At 39.9% G+C, this 26,059-nt stretch overlaps 2 long non-coding RNA genes across 2 annotated transcripts in view; one reads left to right on the top strand and one right to left on the bottom strand.

Moving 5' to 3' along the window:
• Positions 1-10,753: 10,753 nt before the first annotated feature.
• On the bottom strand, positions 10,754-20,739 carry LOC130456437 (uncharacterized). Its single transcript, XR_008915293.1, has 2 exons — positions 20,601-20,739; positions 10,754-10,976 (listed from the first exon to the last, which is right to left on the bottom strand). It is a non-coding gene; the product is annotated as an uncharacterized LOC130456437 (long non-coding RNA).
• A 309-nt stretch (positions 20,740-21,048) lies between these two features.
• The window catches only part of LOC103100410 (uncharacterized), a 61,393-nt gene continuing 56,382 nt past the window's right edge, over positions 21,049-26,059 (top strand). The window contains exons 1-2 of the long non-coding RNA XR_008915292.1: positions 21,049-21,183; positions 22,608-22,786. This is a non-coding gene — a long non-coding RNA (uncharacterized LOC103100410). The remainder of the gene's footprint in view (positions 21,184-22,607; positions 22,787-26,059) is intronic.

Raw genomic sequence — 26,059 nt, 5'->3', positions numbered from 1 at the left:
TGCCAAAGTCCTATCTCTTGTCCTACTTCATACTAAACCTCTCTATCTTCTTGACCAATCTATGGAGAGAGAACAGAGAAGGCCAGTAAGTAGTTCAACAATCAGGCAAGTGAGGGTGAAAGAGTACTTTTACTGCCCATCCTGTAGTTTTTAACCCTGGTCCTGGTCTGCCAGGACCTCATTCCTAATAGTGTTCACACACCAGGAATCAGGTGTATTTTTTATAGTCACAGTCCTTGAGTTAATTTTTATTAATGGTTTTTACAACTTTTCACTGAGACATGTTCATTTTTTTCTCAAATGAAAAAACAAAAAGAACTATTGCTTTCTCTTTATCTCTCCCCCCTTTTTTTACTCCTCTTTGTCTACATATCCCCTGATGGTTCCTCTTTCTCTCTTTCTTCATCCCAAATTTGTCCTTGATGCACAGAATGAAAGAACTGGAGAGGCCCTAAGAAGTTACCTTTTCTGATCCTTATTTTATAAATGAGAAAATTAAGGTGCAAAAAAAAAGGGTTCATAGTAGTGCACCATAATAAAAAAAGAAACCTGGGCCTGAAATTATATTCACTACAATGGGCTTGAGGATCAACTCTCCTTAGCTGGCTGGGGAAAATCTCACTTCTCTAGGCCCTACTTTCTTCATCTGAAAATTAAGGGACTTGACTGGGATAATTTATATGAAGGTCTCCTCTAATCTAAGATTCCTTTTGACTTGCCTAACATCACATAGGTAGTGAGTGACAGTTAGAATTAGGACTAGGTTCTTCTGCCACCCGGGCCCAGTGCTCTTTCTATTGTGTTGTTATCTTGGGGCTGTCTGCCCCCTCTTGGTTGGATAAATTAAATTTAGTCTTCTCCTATGCACCTATCCTAGAGTAGGATCTTGCAATTAGTAATGTTTTCCCTGAATGTATAAATGGATGGATGGAGGAATCCTTCATTGTCTGAATTGCTGAACCACCTAGAAAAAGGGGCTATTTAGAGGAAATTGCCATCAATGAGTATTAGAAGTACTCACTAAATCGTCTAGGTTCTGCTGGGGTAGGAGTGACAGATAGAGAGACAGATTGAATTGTGGGTGGACATGGTTGGTAATGGATGTTACTGACCCAAGGAGAAGACATTAGGAACAGAGAAGAGGGGAGAAATACCCTAATACCTCTCACCTCCTTCCCTTGACCCTTTGTATTAGGCTCAGCCTAAGTGGGTCTTTCCTACTTTCCCACTTTCCCAACCAACCTTAGTGGGCCTTTAATTGCAGAACCAGAGAATAATGAAATCCTAGAGCTGACAAAGACCCTTGAGATAGTTCATCTAGCCTAAGCCCCTCATTTTATAGGGGAGAAACCTGAGGTCCAGAAAAGGGAAGAGACTTGCTCAAGAGCAGGCTAAGTTAGTGGCAGATCTAGGACTAGAATCTAGATAACTAGAAAATGTCATATTTTCTCCTGGTATTCTCCAGCAGGACAATCAATGCCTTCTGGGGTCCCAGTATGTTATATAGACTCTCATAAATTCTTCTTGCTACAAAGGAAGGTGTATGTGTATGTGTGTGTATATGTGTGTGAATGCATGTATGTGTATGTGTGTGGTGTTGTATGTGTTTGCAGGGACATAAGACAAGTGAGAAAGTATGTTGCTGGATGATCCATCTTCAAGCACAGTCTCCTATCACATTACTGTGTTCCTTTTTCATTTCCTCTGGTTGAAATCCCTCTCCAGCTTATGTATTATACCTCTTCCTCCTCTCATTTCCTGCATTGAAAGGGATTTCTCCCTCTTCTAGTTTTCCTAGAGTACTTTACATTCTCTTTCGCCTCTAGCATAGTCTATTTTGCATCATATTTATTTGTGGATATGCTATATTACCACTATTGGATTTTATGTTCCTTGAAGGCAGGAACTGCATAGTTTTAATCTTTGTATCCTCAGGACACTCTGTCTTCTACACAACAGGTGCTTAGTAAATATTTGTCAAGTTGAATTAAACTGAAATGTTGGTCTGGACATCCGAAGGCCTAAGGAGGACCCAATCTTATTCATCTTTAGGCTTTATCCAGTGACCAGCATAGAGCTTTAAGCGCAATAGGTACATAGTAAATGTTCAAATGAATGAATGAATGGATAGATGGATAGATGGCTGTCTGGCTGGCTTGGCTGACTGGCTGGCTGGCTGGCTGGATGAAACCCCTGTGGCCAGGAGCCAGAGACTACAACATAGCCCTCTTAGACTTTCCTTTTCTTGCTTTCTATTCCCAGGAGGGTTAATTTCCTTTCCTTTCTTTTTTTTCTTTTTCTTTCTTTCTCTCTCTCTCTCTCTCTCTCTCTCTCTCTCTGTTTTTAAGTTCAGCAGGAGCCAATCAGCATCCTTACTGTCTGGAACAGCAGGAGGCAGTGACACTAGGGAAGATGAGAGCTTTGGGGTGGTGGGGAATTAGTAGCGCTGATTAACTGGAGGAGAGACTGATTTACAACCAAACACCGGCATTAGTGAGTTCTGTTTTCCCCCCCCAGTCAGTCTTGGAGGCTGAGATTCTGAGACAGAATGTTCCAGGCACAGCTGACACCGCCCTGGTTCATGGTCCCAAATAAAGCCACTTCTGTCTCCAGTCTAAGGTTTAAGATTCCGGGACGCTGCAGTTAGACTGCCATCCTGTTCTATATATATATATTTATATATAATTATATATATAATTATATATATATATATATATATATTTTTTTTTTCCCTTTTTGGGTAAGTGCTAGGTTAGTACTCAGATTGGGAGATTCCAAAGATTCTACTGCCATCTTGTGGAGACACCTACAAAGTTTTGTGTAGAGGTCACTGCTTTATGTACAAGGTTCATCCTTAATCCTCAAAGCATTAGTGGTTCAAGATGTCCAAAGGCTTGTGGGACCCATGAAAACACTCTGAGTGGATGACTTGTTTGGTCTCATTTAAGGCCTTAAATTAACTTATTTTTTCCTTCACAGAAATAAAATTCAGCAAAACCAATATCAAATCAGTTGTATCAGTCTCCAAAATACCATCTGAATGCTTTCCTTCAGCCTTCCAATGTGAAAATGCTGAGAGAGGTTTCCTACCAAATAACGTATGTTTTGTTGTGTCTTCACAAGAAAGCCTAGAGAACTATGCGCCAAAAATATATCTGCAGAAATCTGGGGTTCTTTGGAGGCAATGATGCTTGATATCAATCGGTACATGGTACATGTAGCATGCCCAAGGAATGCCCCATTTAAAAGATATAAAGTCATTTCTATTTTCAGATGCCTTTTTGGGACACAGTAGTCTGTATGCCACCTTTAAGTGCTTCACACAGCTACTATGTGCAGAGCATAGGATATAAAGATGAATGAGACACAAGTCTTGCCCTCAAAGAGCTTGTAGTCTGGTTGAATGCATGAGATGGGAAAACAAATAAATGTAGTGCAAAACAGAACATGGTAAGGGCCAAAGAGATGTATAAAAATAGTGCTGTGTATGATAATAAACAAAGTTAGGGTTTACAATAATGATTTAATTCTGTCTTGAAAATAAGGGCAAAGAATTTACCAGCCCACCTAAATGAGTTACCACCCTGTTCTCTTCCCAGAGGATCTATAATTGACTCAATTATACGATAAATTAAATCATCAGCAGACATAACTCATTCCTTGAGGGTAAGTGTCTGTTTGCAAGGGGAAGTAAATCAACATACTGACTCTGGAAGGACACACAAGAAGGCCACATGATAACAGACAAACTATTCATCAGGGGCCAAACTAGATGTCCATCCTGCAGTTTTTACCCCTGACATTCTGACCTCTTTCAACAGAAGCATCAGTCAGAAACTGAAGACACTTGCTTTAATCTTTGAATGAGACTAAGGAATGCGAGGATAAACTGCCATCTCTCTCTCTCTGTGTCTCTCTCTGTCTCTCTCTGTCTCTCTCTCTGTCTCTCTCTGTCTCTCTCTCTCTCTCTCTCTCTCTCTCTCTATATATATATATATATATATATATATATGTATGTGTATACACACACATAGATAAAGACATGGGTTTGATCTAGTCTACTTCCCCCTGCACCCCTGGAGACTTTTTCTTGAGTATGAGGGCCAATGAATCAAGCTATGTATACGTCACAGACAATCCCATCAGGCAGGCTACTATAATTATGTCTCAGCACATAACATGAGGTTGCCTTCTAAGCAGATTATAATAACCTGATACATCACTGAGAAGGGAGACAAAAGAGAAAAGGGTCTCAAGAAGTAGCATTTGCTTTGGCTCTGAAAACACCAACTCAGCCTCCGACTTGATGGCTATATTCAAACTCAAAGGTATCAAATATTTGCCTAGCTGTTCAACATTTCTTCAAATAATATACTACTAGCTAATTCAGATCTAGACTCGATGTCTTTATTTCTCCTAAGCCTCCCTTCTGGATTAGAATGTTGTCTATTCTGGGGAGAAAGTTGTTCTACAGCCTAAGAATAATTTCTAGGATAATAGGTTTGCACACGCACATACATGCACAGACGTACTCACGTGTTTATATTTTCATTTACCTTCTAGCAAACAGTTGCAACAGGAGTAACATCTATTTAGGCATTAGGTAAACTCTGTTTGATAGTTAGTCATATGCTTCCTATCAAAGAACCCTAAGGTTCAAATCTGAAATTTTGCATCCTGATATAAGCAGATGACAATCTCTAGAGAATTTTATATTAATTGGTCTTTGTAACTTGAAGTCATACTGCTGTATAGAGGCAGGGAGCAGCAAGCTTCCCCCTTGATGTCTGCCACTTCAGGTGTGCCCAATAAAGAGCACATTCTTACTGTTTTTAAAGAACTTGATGTTTTAATAATTTATTTTAGGGCAAGCATTGCAACTCCCTTTCTCTATTTCTTTCGCTGTCTCTGTGTATCTCAAATTTTCTTTTTGTATACTTGTATTTCCCTCCCTTTCCATGGTACTTACTAGTAGGGAGAGGAAATTCACCTTTCCTAAGTGATCCAGTTTAAATGGTCCTAATTACATCTCTCCATTGACTGTTGGAGGTAGCTGTGGTTGCTGGGCCATGGTGATGATTGTCAGTTGATTCTCTGCTATTCAGTGGTGGCAATCCATTTCTGAACTATTCTAAATGAGGCCAATCAGTATTACTTTCACTTCATTACTTCAAGAGCTCACTCATACATTTACTTTTATCCATCTTCCCCTTTGGCCTAGAATTAACTGCAAGCTTTGCTGTGTGCAGTCATGTCTCTGCCCTGCCTCCTCCTCTTCCACACGCTCTCTCTGCCAGGGTTTGGAGGCAAAGGTCACCATAGCTTTTTCTGGGACTGTAGGGAATTCCCAACTTGGTCTATGTTGTAATTAATTATGAATTTATTGAACACCTACCGTGATCTAAAGTCTGGGCTAGGCAGTCTGTGGGAAATAAAGGAAGACGTAGCTCTTTGTCCCAGCCTTGCTAAGAAGGTGATGTGTATATCTGCAGTCAGTCTTGTGGTATGATATGGAGTCAGAGAAGAGAAGGGTCACTCTGAGCTGGAGTAGTTGAGAAGGTTTAAAATACAAATACTAATTGTTCATCGATGATGAAGGGGTAGGAGATAGGACACCACAGAGGGATCCTCAGGTCAGATATCATGCATGAGTGTTGCAGGGGATAGGACAAGTAGAGGATGAGACCAGAATGGTAGAGGATCATAGAATATTAGTGCTAGAAGGCATTTAAGGGTTCCTCTAGTATTCTCATGTTGCAGATGAGAAGACTAAGGTCACCTTAGGTGATATAAGATAGGCTAATGGGCAGCCAGCGAAGGTTCTCATGAAGATCTCAGACTAGAATCATTCATCCTGTACTGGGCTGAGTTATGAAAACATGCTTGTGAACTAAAGTGAACTGGACTAAAGAATTGTTGCTCCAGATACTCAGAGGTCTTTGGCAGAGGAATATGGAAGGAGCCAGAAGTGCTTTCTGACAGAATGACATCAGAGGAAATTGAAAACTCTTAGAGTCCTCCTTCAGCACCTTATAATGGCTTGGAGGTAACACAGTCTTTCTGAATACTATGATTGTGTCAGCCATGCTCTGGTAGGTGAAAGCAAGATGGGGAAGGCTTTGAGAATGGTCTTGGTACCCAAATATATTGTCTTCCATTCAAGTTTAGAGAAGCTCATATCCAAGAAGTTCATCACCAGATGATTTTTTTTCAGACACAGTAACTCATGAAGGCTAAGAGTGACCTATTGCTGATGAAAATTTGATCCTTGAAATACTGAAGTAACTGGAAAATAAAACTAATATTCATTTCTTTCAATCAGGAATCCTACAACAGAGCCCCATAATATTTTCCCTCTTTTGTTCCCAAGATCCCAACAAGTGATCTGTCTAGATTAAAAATGAGAATTCAAAAGGGAAAGAGGTCTCAACTTTGAGTCTTCTGGCTTCACTCAGGTGTGGCTGTAGGGGTAGGATACCACTCATTTAAAAGGCCCACCAACAGCAGCAGATATTTACAGAGGAATTGCAGTATCCAGGCCTGTCTAGCCTCTGACCTAGATTCGTCATCTTGCTATCTGTGCCTGGACCCAAGGCAAATATTGCTCTTGTCCTAGTCTCCAAACTCTGTCCCTTGGCCTAGTCATGGACTCTAGCCTGGACCATTTCCCAGAGTTCTGAAGATTGGCCAGGGATAACATGAAAGGAAGGCCAAGAGCCAGATGGGTCATTGACCGCAATCTATCTGGTTTTGCTTGTTGCCCAATCCCTGACTCATGTCTGCTCCTTGTTCCCTGAATTTGGCCATGTGTCTCCTATTCGAGGATTGCTGGTGTTTGACCTTGGCAGGACTTGTGCGAGATCCTGCCTAACTTTGGCTTCCCAGGAAAGAAGTCTTCCTAGACAGATTAGGATGAGAGTGTTGAATCTAGAGAAGATACGGTTTTGTTCTTGAAAAGTTGCTCATCTCATTCAGAGAAGATAGATATATAGGCTATCTTCATGCACACCAAATTGTGGTCTATGCATAGTAGAGCTTGGATGCCATTGGCTAGAATCAGGGGTGAGTCCCTCTCATTGACTTTGAATTTTGGTGATGCTCAGCTTGGATTTCCAAGTTCCCAACTCAGAAGGAATCTACATATTCTGGAGCAGGGCCCATATTTCATTCTAGTTTTAATGTGCCTGAGTCAACTCTGAGGATCAAACAAACTCAGAGTCTTGGGATCACCTGCCTGATTTCCTATGGACATGAGAGTCACCATTTCCAAAGACTCCATACTCAAGGTTTAGATTGGGCATCTTTGGAGTAGGATGACAATCTTTTACTTCAATTTGACTCAATATTTATTAAATGTGTACTATACGTAAACCCATGGTCCAGTAACCAGTGCAGTGGATTTGCCTAAATATCTTATGGGCAAACCAAATCTTACTTTTCCAATTTAGCCAATCTCATGCCCTTTCTCCCCCACTTTTTGCTTCAGGCCCTTCTGGGCTTCTTCACAAATGATTTTCTAAATTTCACTCATCAGATAGTTGCCTTATTTTCCTGTTTTGTCAGGAGGAAAGTGCTTTATAAACCCTAAAGCACTATAAAAAAATGAGAGCTATTATTCTTTTCTACAATTCACTTTTCAACCTCTTTCTTTCTCATTTTTGTGCTTTTTTCTCTTTCTCAATTTCTCTTCCTCTGCTTTTTTTTTTTTGGTGTTCCTTTCTTACACACACACAGGCATTCACAAAATAATCTATCTATCTGAATAACAATCTTGTAGAACAGCAGGCTGCCAGATACCCATGGGTGGGAATTCAAAGGAGAAGGATTCTGGCATTTTACTATGCCTCCATTTCTGGGGTCCCTCCCTGGAGTCCTGTGAATCTCCTGCTTCTCCCCATCTTTGCTGCCAATATGGGAAGCTCCCCTGGAGAGCCAGCAGCTGGGATCCCTCCAAAGGGAATGTATTTTTTTTTTAACACCAAATAGAGTCTTTAATGATTAAATGTTCACTGAGTCTCTTACTCTGTGTGGGACCCTATACCAGGCAGGTAGTGAGGAAGCTATATAGCCTTGGACAAGACAGGTGTTTTGTTTTGTTTTTTTCCTGGAGGAGTTTGTAATCTCATAAGAGAAGTAAGAGAAGGATTTAGACACTGCTAAGGGGAAGCACGATTTGATCCAATAAAAAAAAAAAAAGTATGGGACAATTGAAAGAGTTATGTATCTAGAATCAGGAGATGAGACCGGGTACAAACCTACCCCAAATACATAATTGCTATCTTATGCTTATTAAGGCCCTTAGATGTTCAGAGTCTCAGTTGTCTTACCTGTAAAATGGGAACAATTATACTTTTATAACCTGTCTCACTGGGAGGTTATTGGGAAAGCAATACATCTGAAATAAAGGGGCTATGGCAAGTCAGAGGGAAAGAAAAAAATTATCTGGTTACACTGGTTTTTGTCATTTTTTGTTTGTTTGTTTTTACTATTCACAAAGTATTTTTGTGTCAGGCAAGGCTGTATTTGAATTCAGAAGACAAAGGTTTTGCTCTTAATTCTACTGTTTACAGTCTAGATTACTTACCTAATGGTAAGTCATTCCTCTTCTCTGTCTCTTTTTTTCTCATCAGTAAAATTAAAAGATTGGATTAGAAGATCTCTGAGGCTGGGAACAGTCTATTACTCTGTGAAACAATGATTCAGATTGCCTAGATCAGCTCTCTAAGATTCATTCCTGGATTTACTGAAGAACTGGGATTTATTTCCCTTCAGAAGGTCTGTCCTTATTATTCCCTTGCATCAGTACTATCATGACAGATGTCACCCCAGTCTCATAAAGAAAAAATTCCAATTTCCTTAATCTGGGGGTGATATATATGTCCCACTAATGCAAAGTGAATTTTTATGTTATTTTTGCATATTTTTTGCTCTGTTGGGTGCATTGTAGCTGATCCCTGTTATGGTATTTGTCTTTACTCATTAGAAGAGGTACCATTGGTGAGTTATTGGTACTCCGCTCACTCTAGAAAATAAATATTACCACAGATGTCAACCTTCTTGTGCTCACCAGTGAGATATTATTCCACCCAAGGAGGTGGTTATTGAGAAATAGGTATGTTGAGAGGCAGGGGAGGGAGGAGGGAAGGGAGAGAAAATGAAAACAAGAGCACAAGAGAGAAAGGAAGAAATGGAGAATGAGAGACAGAGGCTGAGAAAAGATGCAAAATAACAACAAAGGGACTAGTTTCCCTGAAGAGCTCTGCCAAATTGAAGTAGTGCTACAAGTTGAAGCCTACTTAATAACAATTAATTGTGACCATAACCTTGGAAATTCATTTGCATTCCATTTCCTCATTTGTGAATGAGGAAACCTAGTGAAGGGTTGGATTCAATATCTAAAGCCTCTTCCAGCCGTAACTGTATAGGTGCTTCTTTGTCTCACTTGATCCTCACAGTAAACCTGGGAGGTGAGTAGGACAGGTTATTATTGTAAGTATACAGATAAAGAAACCAAGGCTCGAGGGAGGTTACCTGGTGTATGGCTAGTAGATTCAGTACTAGAGCCTGACAGACCAGACTGACTTGAGTTTTCTCCCAAGATCTACAGTTCCACACATCCATTTTAGGGTTTTCTAGGCTCTCAAGTATTTAAGGCATGATAAAAAAGCACTTAAAGGAATTCCTAAAGGAATCTTTTGCAAAATGAAAGAATTCCTTTGTTATAAAACAATTTCCTCTCATTTAGGTGATTTTTAATTTTCATAGTTTCAACAAATGTTCACTATGAGCTAGGTCCTACAGATACAAAGATAAAACATAAATTGGTCTCTGGCCCTCAAAAAGTTTATATTAGGGTTTCCCTATCAATGGGGTATGGGTAGAATTGGGAGAGAAGTAATGAATAGGTAGTTCATCAATAAGCAGTCCAAGCTTTCCATTTTAGCTTCAAGGATTACAATTGTGTGAATGTTGACAATTACTTCATTTCTCTGAGTCTCAGTTTCCCTTATTTGGAAATGTCAGTAATAATACCTGTACTATCTGCTTTGAACTGTATGATGCCGTATAAATGGGAGTTGCTATGATAATTGTTATCTCTGAATTTGCTGGGAGAAGGGTGGAGGAGGAGGAGGCTATACAGATGCTCCCATCTCTACTATCACCTCTTCCCCAAAGGTCATTGCATTGCTGTCCTGTACCATATCCCCATGCCCCCATTTTCTGGATGCCTGGAGACTCAGAATGGGCCCAGGATGGGTCCTGTATATAATAGGAAAAAATAAATGCCTACTGAATGAAGTTGAATATAGTTGATGGAAGGGTTTAAGACAAAGCTGTGGGCATTCACTGTGTTTGTGCACTGGGTGGAGTATCCCTGAGTGAGCTTCCATGGGAGGAGTGGGGGTTACCCATCCTTCTGTGTTTTCAGAGGAAACAGAGCCTGGGTTCCTAGTCCTGGGAGGTGGGAGGGCCCCCTTTCCTCCAGCCTGGCTCCAAGGCGGCTCCCTGGCTCCTGAGGTGACCCCTTGGGTCACAGTTAATTTGGCCTTGGGGGGATTCTATGAGGATGAAAACAGGCTAATTTGGCCCGTTAGTCATTTTTAGTACTCTAATTTCCTGTTTTACATGCAGAAATGGTCCATAAACAGCACAAAAGGCTTCAATAAGCTGAACCCAATGCATCCTGTGAAGACTGACTGAATTCTGTGCTTTTCCTTTGGAAAATGTGGCCAAGGAAGGACCAGGGACTCCATTTTCTGAAATCCAGCAAATCTCTGGCAATTTACGACTGGACTGACATCAACTTTATTAGTTGTTTCAGGCTCATATTTCTCCTATTAACAGTAGGTTTTTGTCCTTAAGATTTCTCAAAGGAGGTTAAGTATTGAATTAAAAATAAGCTCTTCTCTTCTCTTCTCTTCTCTTCTCTTCTCTTCTCTTCTCTTCTCTTCTCTTCTCTTCTCTTCTCTTCTGGACTGCACAAAAGAATTTAGTACTAATGAGCACCCTAAAAGAGCTATAGAGAACATGCAAATGTCAATAATAGTTCAAGGGTGAATCGACCTAGGAATCAGGCATAGGATATGGGGCCTTTCTTACTAGAGTTCTGGCATCTCCAAGTGGTAGGTACCTCATAGGGGCATAGCCCAATTATCTCCCTATTATTTTCCCCAATTTAAGCATTTTAATAAAAAAATGAACTTTTATCTAGCCTAGACTTATGTTAAATGATAAGGGGAAAATAAGGGAAAGGGAAGAGGAAGAAGGAGAAGAGAATAAGCATTTATCCAGCATGTACCAAGCACTATGCTACGTGCTTTATAGATATTATCTTACTTGATCCTCACGATAACCTGTGAGATATCTTCTATTATTATTATTATTATTTCCATTTTACAGTAAACTGAAGCAAATAGCATTTAAGGGACATGGCCAGGGTCACACATACTAAGTGCCTGAGGATGGATTTAGTGCTAATCTTCCTGACTACAGGCTTAGTATTTATCTGTCCAGCAGCCTGTGTCAGATACAGTCTAGGAGAAGCAAATCATCCACCCTACACAAAAAATAATTATAGAACAATCTAAGGCTCAACTGTGTGATACCAATTCCAAAGGACACACCAATGTGAACTGGAGTAATCAATCAATGTATTTGTTTTTAAACACATACTATTTGAACATGGAAGAGGAACCTTGAAAAGCTTTGGACAGGGAAGGTAGCAGGAGGAGAGAATTCCTAAAATGGAGGGAATAGAATGAGATGATGATATAAATAAAAGTACTCAGGTAAGATTCCCACATAGGCTCATAGAATTCTAAACCTTCTCTTTCAATCCTCTAACTTTACAGATATGGATAATTAGGACCAGAGATATTAAGTGATTTGCCCAGGGTCATCTAGATAATAAATGTTAGGATTTGGACTTGAAGCCAAGCCTTCTGATTCCAAGGCCAATGTTCTTTTCTCTACTACAAGGGATGGGAAGTTGGTACAACTGATCCCCTTTTCCCTCCAAGATTCTAAGACTCTGGTTCTGAGAATAAACAAAGAATATTGAATGATTAGTCTGACTGAAGTGGAGGGTGCACCCTCTGAAGTGGGTAAGGAAGCCAAGCCAAGCCAAATTTGGATGGCCCTTTCATTAAGGCAATAGGCAGCAAGCAACCATTAGAACTTCCAGAGTCAGGGAGTAAAGGGGGAGAAATTTCCTTTAGAAGAAAGTCTAATCAGAAAGAAACATTCAGGATATAGAGAAATGGGGAGAAAGCCGAGTCAGGATAACTAACTAAGACGCTACTGTTAAAAAGATAGATAGAAAGGAATGGGCACTTGAATTATGGCAGTGATGATAGAAATAGAGAAAAAGAAGTCAAATCCAAGAGGTGTTTCAAAGCAAGAACTGACAGACCACTGTGACAAGTTAGCTCTAAGGGATCAAGAAACTGAAAGTTTGGAAGATGAATGACTATAAGTCTTTGGACCTGGGGAACTATAATAATGATGGTATTCTTAATGGAAATGGGTTTGGAATTGGAGTGGAGAGAGACAGAAAATTCTTCTTAAGAACTACCTTCTACAGGAACACCTCTCCTATTCCTTTCAACTGTTAGTAGCTTCCTGTAAAATTTACCCAGAAATTATTTTATATAAATTTTGTTTATATTTTTATGTGTACTTTGTCTCCTCCAAAACAATGTAAGTTCCTGAAGAAAAGGATTGCTTAATTTTTGTCTTTTTATAGCTAGAACCTTGAACCATACCAGGCATATGATAATAAATGTTTGTAGATTGTGTAGACATTTGGAAATGTAGAACTGGAGCTTGGAAAAGGGATCTATTGTTAAGACAGGGAGATTCATTTTCTTAGAGGTAATAACTGAAGCTATGAGAATGAATAAAATCTCTGCTGGCACACAGTAGGTACCTACTAAATTGTTTTGGATTGTCGACACAAGGATCAGATGAGATACCATGGAAAGTGCTTTGTAAATCTTAGAATTCTTTATAAATTCTAGCTATTATTATTATTGACACATGAAATAGTTTGTGGAGACTTAGTTGATCACATCTTGGGTGCCAAAATAGCCAAGCAATTCCATGGAAAAGGAAAAATGTCTGGCATCAGAAATGTAGCTGAACAAAATGAAATGTATTCAGTCTGATGCTTTCATCTTAAGTGTCAATCCTGACAGCTTCGTGGCTTGTTCAGCCATGAGCTCCAAAAGACAACATTTCAAGCTCTGTTCTCTTCTCTAAATCCTCATTCTGCCCCTTCTCCATTCCAGCAGAATTCATGCCTAAATTCAACATTCTGCTAGACAAGCATTTATTAATTGCCTACTGGGTGCACCTCACACAGATCACACTTGGGTCTTGAGAGAGCTGCTAGGCACAGGAGGAAGAGAGTACCAGACCCAATTCAGAATACTTCTGCAGAGTTTGACAGTGTGAGCTACAAACATAGATGCTAATTCTGCCCTTGGATGCTCACACATGACTTCTTCATACACTCCTATATAGTCACATCTCACAGTGAAATTTGGCCCTCCTTTGAAAATACGACCCTTATTTAAGTGGACTCATCTTTGATCAGGTGCTGACTGATCTGTGACGCTGCAGGGATACAGTTTATCCTCTGTCCTGTCTACCTCCAAAGATAAAATAGATAGGAGTTTATCTATTCATTTATGTAGCTGCACTTCTCTCCCAGGCCAGATACATCCTGCAAATTTAGTGGTGTATGCCTGAATTCTAGATGCTGGATAAAGGCTTTATTATAACCAGATGCCGCTGAGCACTCAGAAATTTGGCTTCTGTACAGTTTAGAAAAACCATTGTCAAAGTGAGACCAGGAATGGTTCCTTTTGAATATCATGGTTAAATTCGATTTTTTTTTTTAAAAATCCATACAATTTATCTATTCTGTAATCTCCTCAAAGCAATGGATCTTACTCTGAAATCTTTATAGAAATGTCATCAGAAATTCAACTAATAACATCAGAAATTCAACTAATAACATCAGAAATTTTAGAAATTCTTTTCTGTGGCTTTGGGTCAATTTTTCCACATTTTTTTTAAAATGGATTTACAATCTCTGGGAGAAAAGAAAAAGACGTATTAGCTTGGAAGATCTGAATTCAAAAAGGTGGCACAATGGTGTCCCTAATCTGCTGTGGAATGTTTTTGTTTGGGGAGGAGGTGGTGGTGGGCAAAAGCTTTTGCTGAAGTTTTGATGACTTTTAAAAATGATACTCTTTGGCCATTGACCCTGAAGAGAGCAATCTTGGAGTCGGCAAGTCCTGCATCTGAAACATACTCGTCTTTAAACTCTCAGTGACCCAGGCGACTCTCTAAAACCCTAAGTTACAGATGAGTTGCCTAAATTGATGAAATTACAGATTAGGACCCAAACAAAACAAAACTACACGGACATTTTTTATCTCATAGCCAGTTGAAGATTTATCCTTGAATATGTTTTTACAAATAATTTTAGAACAAGTGATTTATTTTACTCTGAGATTTATTCTCCTATTCTTTCTCGCTCTCCCTTCTCTTCCCCGACTCTTCCCCAGCAGGAAAATCAGTTTGCATGGAGGCTGGGGGTAGAGAGACTTTTAAGAATAAATTCAAGTTAAGACGACAAGGTTTTTTTTTTTTTTCTGATCCCCCACTGAGGGCTCAATCCCTGCAGCAGGAATAGAAGAGACCTGCTCTCCTAATGTTTCCCTAAGGCACAAGAATCTCCCAAAAGCAATTAGGGAACAATAGAGGACAGGCTATGACCCTAGGTTATGGGATACTGATTATAAGAAATTAAGGTGGACTGGAAAGGTGGTGGGCCATTTATGGATAAGGCACTGGACTTGAAACCAGGAAGAAGTGGGGTTAAATCGTGCTTCAGATACTTACTAGCTGGGTGAGCCTGGTCAAGTTGCTAAACTTCTCCGTCTCAATTTCTGCAATTGTTAAGATAAGGGGATGGGACTTTGCAATTTCTGAAAGGCTCTTTCCAGATCTAAATTTATGGTATCACAAATCAGGGCATATTTTCTGGCAGGTGCATGACAAAGTGGGCATTGAAGGATGGATTTTACTAAGTAGAAAGGAGCAACTTCATGCTCGAAGTGGGAAGGGGAGTATTCTATTGATTCTGCCCAGATCTGACAAGAAGGAAGGCCTGGAAGGTGTGGGTAGGGTAGTGGGAGAAGGGAGAAAAGGTATGTGTAGAGAGGCTTAAGTCCGTTTTGGGGGGACTGTCTTGGAAGCAACATCAAAAGACTGAGCTATTGGGGTCAGGAAGAGACTCCCAGTTGGTCAGAAGAATAGCTTCCACTTCCCTGGATCTAGATTTTTGTAGCCTCCTCCCTGACTCCAAGGGGGGAAATCAGGCTATCAACTCCTTTATTTTAAATTAAATTCATTTAATATTTATTGAGACCAGCTCTTCAATGGAAGAAGGACATTCTCTTTTGTTACTGGGCTCTGCTGTCTGTCCCTTCAGCAATTACCCTGGGATCCAGCCTCTCCCTGCACAACACCCTAGTGGGCAGGACTTTTTTACTGCTCATTAAATGACCTCCCTCATCTAAAGGACTCTAAAAATCACAACTCTATGTTGTTCTAAGATGCTTCATCTAATTAACCTAATTAATGGAAAAATGACACAGAGGATGGATGGAAGGAAGCTAAGATATTTAAACAATTATTTCTACCCCACCCCAGTGTTTTTTCCCATCCTTGAATCCTCATCCATAACTTTTTCTTCCTCTTTTTATGACACCATAAAGTGTTTTTTATTATAATTATTCATATTCATGTCCAAACTACCCTAATTTAATTAACTTGAATTTCATAAATATTTATTTAGCTCCTACTATGTGCCAGACACTGTGCTGACTATATAAAATTTAAAAAATGAAACAATCTCTGACTTCAAGGAGGCTACATTCTGTCATGAGGACTGGTGACTCATTCTGATGGGATTTTTGTTATTTTGGTTTTGTTTTTTTTTTGGTTTGGGTTTTTTTGTTTTTGTTGTTGTTGTTATTGTTGTTTTTGTTTTTGTTTTTTTTTGGTATCTCCCTTCCCTGAGCACAGATTTCAGAGCCTTAAATACAAAAGACTTGAGTAAAAATAAATGTTAACTGTTCATTTCAGATAATCTCATTAAAAGAGTCAAATATATTTGCCTATAGATAGATCCCTTGAATCATGTGCAAATCAACAACCAGTAACTACAAGGATATCACATTTGTGCTCAGGCAATACGATTTACTTAAGTCTCTTAGAAGACATTAAATGACTGGTACTGGTTGACCCAGTTAGATGGTTTTAGAAATAGCCCAGATAAGAGTATAGATTTAAAGCTGGAAGGGAATGGCTAAACTCATTTGCCAAATGAAAAAAACCAAGACCTGGGAAGATTTCATGAGCTGTCTTTTGAGACCGGATATCAAAAATTCAGCCTCTAAATTGTGCATGTTATATACACATACATATACATAGAAGTGTGTATATATATAATGTGGGTACGTGAGTGGGTCACGGTGTGACTTCTTTGCTATTTCTAAGAGGTGACTAGTAAAGTTGATTCCATGAACTGGTGAAGGGTGAGAGTGTTGCGATAGAAGTAGGCACACAGAATAGTTTGATGAAAAAAAAGAAGCTGATGGCAAGAGGAAAAGGAGAGGAGACAGAAGGAGCTGTGGGACTGAGACGGAGACGGGGAAAAGCTCCGAGAAAAAGTTGAGGTTGCTCGGACTCAGACTCAGCCCACAATGAAAATCTTTTCTAAGCCTGGGACAAGTGGCAACCATATGTGGAAGCAAACAAAGTTTTACTACTCCCCGCAAGAGATAATTCGAAGAGCTCTATTTTTCTTGCTAGTTGGCTTAGAAGGGAACAAGGAACAATAGATTCGAGCTGAAATAATTTGCATTTATGATGAACACAAGGAATATCTACCTTGCATTTTCCTAAAAAAGAAAAATTAAACCTCGTTTTTAATTAACTGATAAACTATTAATCAAATTTTTGCAATGTTAGGTGACACATTATTCATTTAGATAGAATGACTGTGAACTTAAACTAATCAAATCTGATTTGCCCACATACGCTTGATTGAAATACATTTTAACTAGCATATACAAAGAGAAAATCTTGGATTTCTTACCTAATCTTCAGAGTATACTGCTGAGTTAATAAGGGCAGTTTTTTTTTTTAAATGAGACCACCATTTCTTAATCTGCATATCAAAATCAAGAGCAACTTAATTGCAAAACACATATTCCTGAAATCTAATCATTATACTGCTTTAGGGTATTTTATTGAAGCATGTTAAATTATGGACAGAATATTAATGATGAAGCTAATCAAACCCAATTAGTCACTTCTAACAATAGTCACATAAATATACAAGTCAGGTACTAAAGTACTGTAGGTATGATTTTTAAATTTTTTAATAGAAAATGTATGGGATATTTACAAAATCTACACTTAGAGTTTAAAACCTAAAATTTTGGGCTAAGTCACTTTTTTTAAATGATTTAAGTTTTTTTAAAAATCAGGCCCCAAAAAGATTTAAACAGGATTCCCTGAATTTTTTCAATCTTCACGTAAATTCATATACAGGAAATCAAAGCATCTATAATCAATCATTCAGTTCATTCAAATAAGCTGATTCCATATTCATGACCCTATATTTGTACTTTTGTATTTAAGTACTTTAAAAAATTATCTTATTTCTGACTCTTCTTCATGCTCTTTATGCAAGACGGGGAACCTTTAGTCTTTGAAAATCATGGCCAAAGTTAGAACTTGCTAGGTCGGCTGATATGTGGATTCCCGACACCACCCTTCCAATGCTTTTCTATTGAAGGGGCAAGAAAACTAAGCTTCTTTGGGTTTTTCTGCTCCTTTTCTCACTCTTCCCAAGGACAAACATACTAGCCGGTTTCTCTGGCATTGGGAACCCTGCCTCTATGGAGAGACTAGAGCAGACCACACAGCCGGACAGTCAGTATAAGATGTTCAGAGATAGAGAGGGCACTTATTTCATGCTGCTCTTGGGGACCTCACTGGAGTAATGGGTGTTAACCTTTTTTCATTAAATCTAAGGGCCAGTTCTTAGACTTAGGGAGTTATCATTCAATCAAAGCAAAAAGAAAATTTCTATTAATAAGGTAGGCATTTCCCGACCTGACTTTGCCTGATTGCTAGTCCTACAGGCTTCATTAACAGGAACTAGGTGGGCTGTAAAGGTAGAAATATGGCTCAGGGGAACTTAATAAAACTAATACGTTAAACATGTAATCTTTTGAGGATTAATTTTGGACCCACATATCTAAGTCTCTTATAGCCAGCCCAGCACTCTGGTGGCACTCCGTATATTATCAGAGGCAATATTTTCCTTAGGGCAGGGTCGTAGAACTTGTTTTAAAAATATGTTGTTAATCACAATTAATCATAATTGGTATCCTTTGTAATACTATCTATTTTATTCATTTGTAGTCATTTATTAATTTGTAAGTTTTTTGAAAAGGGGGGTTGTCTATAGGTTTCACCAGGCTGTCAAAAGGGTTCATGATACACAAAAAGATTAAGAACCCCAGCTTTTGAGGATGGTTGATCTAGTAGGTTCTAGGGGTATCGAGAGGAGCTGATCCAAGTGTGACCATGCCCTCAGTCTGGGATAAAGCGGGAATTCTCAACACAGTTCCCTCGGAACCCCGACAATGCCAGTGTTACTACTGCTCTCCAAAAATTTCTTTCAAATCAGATACCTTCTATAAAATGCAAAATGGCAAGTCCTGCACTTTTTCTAGTCCTGAAACTGTAGCAATACTTAAATTATGGACATTATGGAAAGTGCATAAATTTGTTTTTAGTAATTTGTCACCCACCCCACCCTTCTATTTCAACACTTCTTCAGTCCTCCAGGTCCCCGCCTCACCTATCTTGTGTGAGAAGGAATTAATCTGAAAAGCTTACTTCATTTTAGGTTAAGGATAGAACCTGAAAAAGAGATAAAAGAGGGCACCAGGACGCTCTGGTTTATTCTAAAGAATCAATCCAATAGTTGGATTTTGATTTTTTTTTTTGAAGGGGATACCCACTGTGCATCAAGCACTGCACTAGCCTGTACTTGGGGAGACAGAAATAAGACATACTCAATGTCCTTAAGGATCACTGAGTTTAATTGTAGGGATAGGACTTGTATCCTCAAACAACATAGAGCAATACGGACAGAACATAATTAAGAGTTCTGCTGTGTGACAGAGATTCTAAATGCTATAGATGGGTATTCTATACTGAGAAATCAGAACAGGTTAGAGTGGTCAGGGAAGGTTTCATAGAACAAGTGGGATTTTGCTGGCCCTTAAAGGTTGGGTAAGGTTTGTGTCCTTACTTCCATCTGTCAACTTTTTTACGGTTAGGGAGTGGTGGGGATGGAAGGATGGTAGCAGCTATTTTGAGGAGAGGATTGAGGATAGCCTTATATGTGCAAGTAGTGGGAAGTGTGGATAGACAGGTGTCAAGAATGGTGAAGGATGGACACGTTGGGACAGGTGGGTAGGGGCATGGTGTGTCCCAGCATGTTCACAGGTGGAGCTCTGATTGAAAAAGGTTGGGAAACACCCCACTGCAGCTGCAGCCCCAAGGGAGCGTCCTTTCTCAAAGGGGAAGGAAAGCAGTACTGGGTAATAATCTTTCCATAGTTTCAGTTGCTAAGATTTTATGAAAGATAAAGTTGTCCTTCATCTCTGGTCCTCCACCATCAGGGCATAAAACCATGAAGGAACTTAAGAGTTAGGAAGCTCCCAGCTGGATCAGATGTTTGTTAAGGGTCATCCTTTTACTTTAAAAATGCTTAGAAATGATTGTTGTGACACCTCTGTAGGTCATAGTGCAAAGTGTTTTGTAAAGCACTTTCTCATTTAACATTTCTTTTGATCCTCCCAAAAACTGTGCAGCAAGACTTATGATTCCTATTTGACAGGTGAGGAAACTGAGGCTGAGAGGAATGAAGTCTTTGAATTATATATGTCAGAAAACTGGAAAGAACCATAGAGATCATCTAGTCTGATCTCATTTTGCAGAATGAACTGAGGACAAGAGAAGGGAAGTGATTCTCCAAGGGACAGTGAGTTTTAGGGGCAAAGTAGGAAATCATACAAGGTTTTTAGTGGCAGGAACTCATATCTCCTGATATTTGGTCCTATGCTCCTTATATTGAGGTGCTTTTTCCAGTGTATTCAACTACATACCTTTTAAGGCAACATATACCCTCTGTTATGTGTGGGGGTCTCTATATGAGACTAATGACAGGAGGTTCCTTCAGCATCTTTGGGCAGATAGCTGGTGACTGCAATAGGGCTTTGTTTTTCTTCTGCAAGCAATCTCTGCTAATAAGCTCTCCTTTAATCAGCAATAAAACGTAAGTTAAAATTTTTAAAAAAGGATCCCCCCCTTTTTTCCCCCAGCCAGACAGGCCTCTCAGCAAAGGGAGCCTCAGACATTTCCCCAGCAGGCTTTGAATAGAGAAGTTGGCCTCTAAGGGGCTGACTTGTTGCTGCTGTGGGGACTGGAGAACTCACCTGGGGTCCATTTTGCTGCGAAACTAGGGCTGGAAGTTCGAGGAGTTTGGAGGAGGGAGGATGCCGGAGTTTGCTCTTGGTGTTTGGCTCTGCCGGGACAGTGAGCTTGTGTGGAGCTGGGAGGCAAGCCGAGTCTCTCCTCCGTGTTTGGCAGGCTTCCATCTGCTCCGAAAACAGACCCTGGGATCTCTTCTTGTTAACAATCTCTCATTGGGCATTGTGGGAGGAAAGAGGGAAGGTGAGTCAGGACCCAACATTTAAAAGGGGCTGCGCTCAGAGCAGAGTCACCACTGCTGAGATCAGGAGCAACTCCTGCGTCTGCAGAGACGCGAGGATGGATGAGTTATTTCACGGGGCGAACACCAGCCCCTGACTCTTCCAAAGTCTCCTGTTTCATCTCTGCAGAGACCCTCTGGCTGCAGAGAGTGCCGTGACTCGGCTGCAGCGCATTCTACAGCGGAACATCTGGACGACGGCCGAATTTCCCCTCGCTTCCCCGGCGAGTTTGGACTTCGTGGGACACTCCGGGAACTTCGCGAAACTAATGTGCTATGCATTTGAAACGCTGTCAATTCGTCAATAAGTATGTACGGGGCTCTTGGCGTGCTAGGCGCTGTGGGGGAAGATAGGAAGGGAAGGAGGAGGCAGGGTCCCTGCCCTTGGGGAGTTTATAATCCCATTGTTTTAAAGGTTGGGGGACAGGTACTGAGCTTTACTGGAGAGACATACTTGTAACAAGGTCTTTTTAATTACTTTAACTAAACTCTTGGGTGGGTTCCAAGATGAACCCACCAAATCCGATCCAAAGTAAATACTTATTTCAGTGAGTTTGGAGTGGCTAAAAAAATAAAATCTCCAATAGAATTAGAAGCCAGGCCTTTTAGCTCTCATAAAGTGCAGTCTCTTAAATTTGGGTTAAAAAAATACAATAGAACTTTTAGCAAGAAGAGGATGTGAGGCTTATTCTTCTATGTAAAATTTGCGCCGTATATTACTGTAGAGCAAGGATTCTTAACAAAGCCACTTATTGCCATCTGTAGAAAACTCTTGTGATTTCCTGGGCAATAGCGCAGTGTCACAGTTTAAAAACATGTTCCAGACCAGATGCCCAACCTTGTTAGGAATTACAAAGTAATATTCAGGAATCTTTGCCCACACAGAAACTTGTCTCTTTTCTGTTTGTAGAAACAGAGAAGTTGCTCAGTCATTTGACAGACAAGTCTATCAGTTTGGCAGTGCCCTCAGTTTTCCCCATCTGTAAAACGGAGATACATTTTATTTTGAAATACTTCTGTCTTCTGGATTCCCCTTTTCATGGTTTCTACTGTTGTTGTCTGGGTTCATTTGCTGGTACTGAGTTCCTGTCGTTTTAGAGGAAAAAATTACATAAATAGAAAGGATTAAGAGAAGTATGGGGCAACGCAAAGACTTAATTCAACTACCTGTTTTTACATGATCAAGATAGATTGTGTGAATTGTTACAATACGTGGATAATAAATGTACAAGGAAGGTCAGAAAGCTCCCAGAGCCAGGTCAATACAATATACACTTTGGGAAAAAAAAAAAAGTCTTGCACTTTGACTCTGTAGGGTAGATAACTGGAGCCCTTGAATTCTGGTCAGCATGTGAATAATGTGTAACTTTTCCATCAGGGGGCTGGCATTGAGTTAGGGAGTGAAATGCAAAGAGAAGTTCAAGTTTGAAAAAAAAAAAACCAAGGTCACCATTTAGAGAACTATACCAGATCCTGGTGTTTTGTAGAAATATTATCGATAAAATAATCTTTTTTAAGTGTCCAGAAACAGAGTTATCTCATGAGAAGGATTGATAGGGGCACTCTAGCACTTGGCGACGCTATATGTTAAATGAAGACACTATTTTCCCAATTGTGTGTTCAAATGGCTTGATTCATGATGAATCTATATGTTTTTAATAATTTGTAAAGGGACAGAAGAAAGGGCTATTATCTTGAGAATTTTAAAGGTTTTTTTTCTTCTTCCTTACAGGAACTTCAGATCTCCTATTCAGTCTCCTGAATGGAGAAAAGCATCTATTTTGACACAGAAAATCGTATATGTTGGCAGAGTAAATCATCCACGTTGGCAGATAAAATTAGAGCGGCTGCTCTGAAAATGAGCATTGAAACTGCGTGGAACCATCTGTCCCACCTAGCTCAGCAGTTCAGGTGAGCTACAACTAGCCTCTTTGGCTTTCAGAGCAAAAATCAGGATACGCTGAGAAAGAAGTGGTGATTTTGGGGTTCTGGATGCCTGCTGTAGGGTTCCCCATTTTGAACATAGTTCTACTAGAAATGTGGGCAAAGTAGTAGTACTGAACAAAGAGTATACTTTGACTCCCTGAGTTTGTTCCAAATCAAATCTCTCCCCTCTCCCTCCCTCCCTCTTACCTCCTCCCCCCCCCCCCCCCCCCGCCCCAGCTCTTGCCATCTTTGAACTGCCAAGTCTATTCTTGGGACCCAAGGGACTCAGAGGTAACACTTCTCCCTTTGGCCAGATCTGAGAGTATCGCCAAGTAAGGCATGGCCATTGGCAAGTTAGCTTAGATTTTTCATTGGTGCCCTCTTATCTTAACCATATTCTAGATCTAGATGATCACAATCTCCTTTATCAAAACTAACCTGTCTAGTATCTTATTTGAGCAGGGTAAAGTTTTCAACCAACTATATCTTCAGAAAAGAGTATTTTAAACTAATCCACACTAAGTTGTTAATGATGAATTAGGTCTGGCAAAGGCTTAATTTGCATTTTAACCAAGACAATTTCTTCGGTCAACTGGATCCTTAATTGTGGAATTTCAGGTATCCAGAACAGGATGGTGGGGTAGGTATTTTGGCCATTGGAAGGATTTCTCACTCCACACCTCATCCACCATGCTCAATTTCATGAGGGACACAGCTCTAGTCAGTCTATCTCAAATTTCCTTTTTCTTTCCTATCCTGAGCTACTTGATTGGACAATCCAGAAAGAAATATAAGGATTTTTTTTTTTTTAGCATAATGTTTAAGAGTGCTAGATTCAGATTTCGGGAAAGATTCAAGTTTGAATCCTGGCACTGACTAGCTGTTTGACTCTGGGCATTTCTCCGAGTCTTTGTTTCTTCCTATGTAAAATTAGGATAATAATCCCTTATTTCTATCTACCTCATTGAATGATAATGAGAAAAGTGCTTTGTAAATCTTAAAGCGCTGTGGAAATATGAACCAGTTCACCCACCCCACTCTCAGGGCTTAGAGCCAAGAATTAGTCCAAAGAGCCAATACCCAACTCAGTTGGCAGACCACGCCCTGGACCCTCTGGCCCCCAAGCACCAAAGGTGCCTTCAATATAAAAGGTTCCCAAGGATCCAGTCAGCCCCAAAGCTCCTTTGGCGTCATGTAACCCAAGGATCACGGATCATTCTTCCATCTCTCCTCGTATATATAAGGGGTTCTCAACATTTTTCACTTGGATACACTTTTGGCTTTTGGCAAACTTTCCTGAACCCCCTATTCAACATGAAAAAGAATTAAATACTAGAGGTTATAACTCATATGCACATAAGAAAACAATTAAATAATAGATATGATTAATTTCATTAGGATAATAGAATTATTTCCCAAATACTCTTCATATTCCCTTGACAAGTTTTTTTATACCTTCTAGGGGTACATGTATTAAGAATCTTTGCCCTAACCCATCCCATTGTGAATATTCTGATATATGTACCCAAGGGAATAGAAGCAAGGAATAGGATATCTGTTCCACTTGTTTTTCTTTTTTTCTTTTTTTCTTTCTTTAAAAGGAAGGATTTTGCCCAACCAAATTTTTCATTTCCTTAATGGCTCCTTATTCTCCTCTCCCTTAAAGTCAATGCAAGTCAACAAGAATTTATTAAGCACCTGTTATGTTCCAAGCATTGTTCTAAGTGCTAGGAATACAAAGAACCCCAACATCTCCCCCTATAATCCTTATTCTCAAAGAAGTCATAGTCTTTTCCACTCTGTCCTTCCATTCTTCCAGAGACTTCCTGGAGGGGTTGAGGTGAATATTGACAGAAGTGGGAGTACACAACTGTACAGGAGACTAGCTACTTGTAAAGAAGTACCAGTTCTGCACACAATGCCCCATATATTGAAACTACTCCTACTCTGCCTGGGGTTGTGAGCTAACTGACAGAAAGGGATACATTATTTTGGCCAGGGCCAATCTATAACTCTTTTGTGGGCAATAAACCTAACTGAGGGGAACATGTCTTGTCCAAACAGAAGACTATGTCCTTCCAACTCTCCCCTTACCCAGACATAACCAGGAGGAGAGGTGGGGGCAGGTGTGTGTGTGTGAAGGAGAACTAAAGCTATCTAATCCCAAGAGGGGTAGGTCACAAATTTGCCATTTTATGATCAAGGTTTTTGAGGTAGGTGGGCACTTACTTGCCTTTGCAATATTTTACAAGAACAATAATACATCTTACATTTGTACAACTCTAGACACACTGTAAACTTCAAAGCACTTTGTAAGTGTGGATCAGGAGTATTTACAAAGCACTTTGGACACCATGATAACAATTGCTCTTCAGACCAACCCTGTGTAGAAGGTCCAGGGCAAATGTGTTGAGAGGCAAATTCAGAATCACAGAGTCATAGAATGCTGGAGCCCAAAGAGAACTTAGAAATGGCATAATCCAACCTTTTCTTTTACAATTTGGGGGAACTGAGGCCCAGAGTGGAAGACTTATCCAATGGCACATAGCAAATTAGGGGTGTCAGATGTTCAGCTGTTTTTTAAGTCCTGTCAGACTCTTTGTGACCCTATTTGAGGTTTTCTTGGTAAAGATATCAGTGAGTGGTTTATCATTTCCTTTTATAGCTCATTTTACAGATGAGGAAACTGAGGCAAATATGATTATGTGATTTGCTTAGGGTCACACAGCGAGAAAGTGTCTAAGGCTGGATTTGAATTTAGGAAGATGAGTCTTCCTGACTTCAAGCCAGGCACTCTATCCACTAAGACATCTAGCTGCTGAATCAGTGATAGGGTGGGAATTAGAACCTGGTTCCACTGATTCTCCAGTCTTGGACTCTTTCATCCTTTTCAGATGCTAGTGTTTCTCTTTTCCTCATCAGTGCAAACTAGGCTTTGCAGACAAAAGACTATAATAAGTTTTAAGAAATGGGGCACAGCGGACTTCACAGTTTGAAGTCACCTGGCACTTTATTGGTATCCCCTGTCGGTGGGAGCAGTTCTATACTCTGATTATTCCAGAATAAATTGGCCTTAATTCTCTCTTTGCTATAGTGGAAGTTTAAAATGAACTTCTTCTTAGAACATTTTCATTCTTCTTTGATCGTTTCCTATACCCCGTCATAGTACAGAAAGAGACCCTTATGGTTCAAGTCCAATTTCCTCTTTTCTGAGGCTGAGAGAGTGACTTAACTAAAGTAGAATTCTAATCCAGGTCT

Source organism: Monodelphis domestica, chromosome 1 (assembly GCF_027887165.1).
Source record: "Monodelphis domestica isolate mMonDom1 chromosome 1, mMonDom1.pri, whole genome shotgun sequence".
In the NCBI taxonomy this organism is placed as follows: domain Eukaryota; kingdom Metazoa; phylum Chordata; class Mammalia; order Didelphimorphia; family Didelphidae; genus Monodelphis; species Monodelphis domestica.
This window is presented reverse-complemented; position numbering and strand designations above follow the sequence as displayed.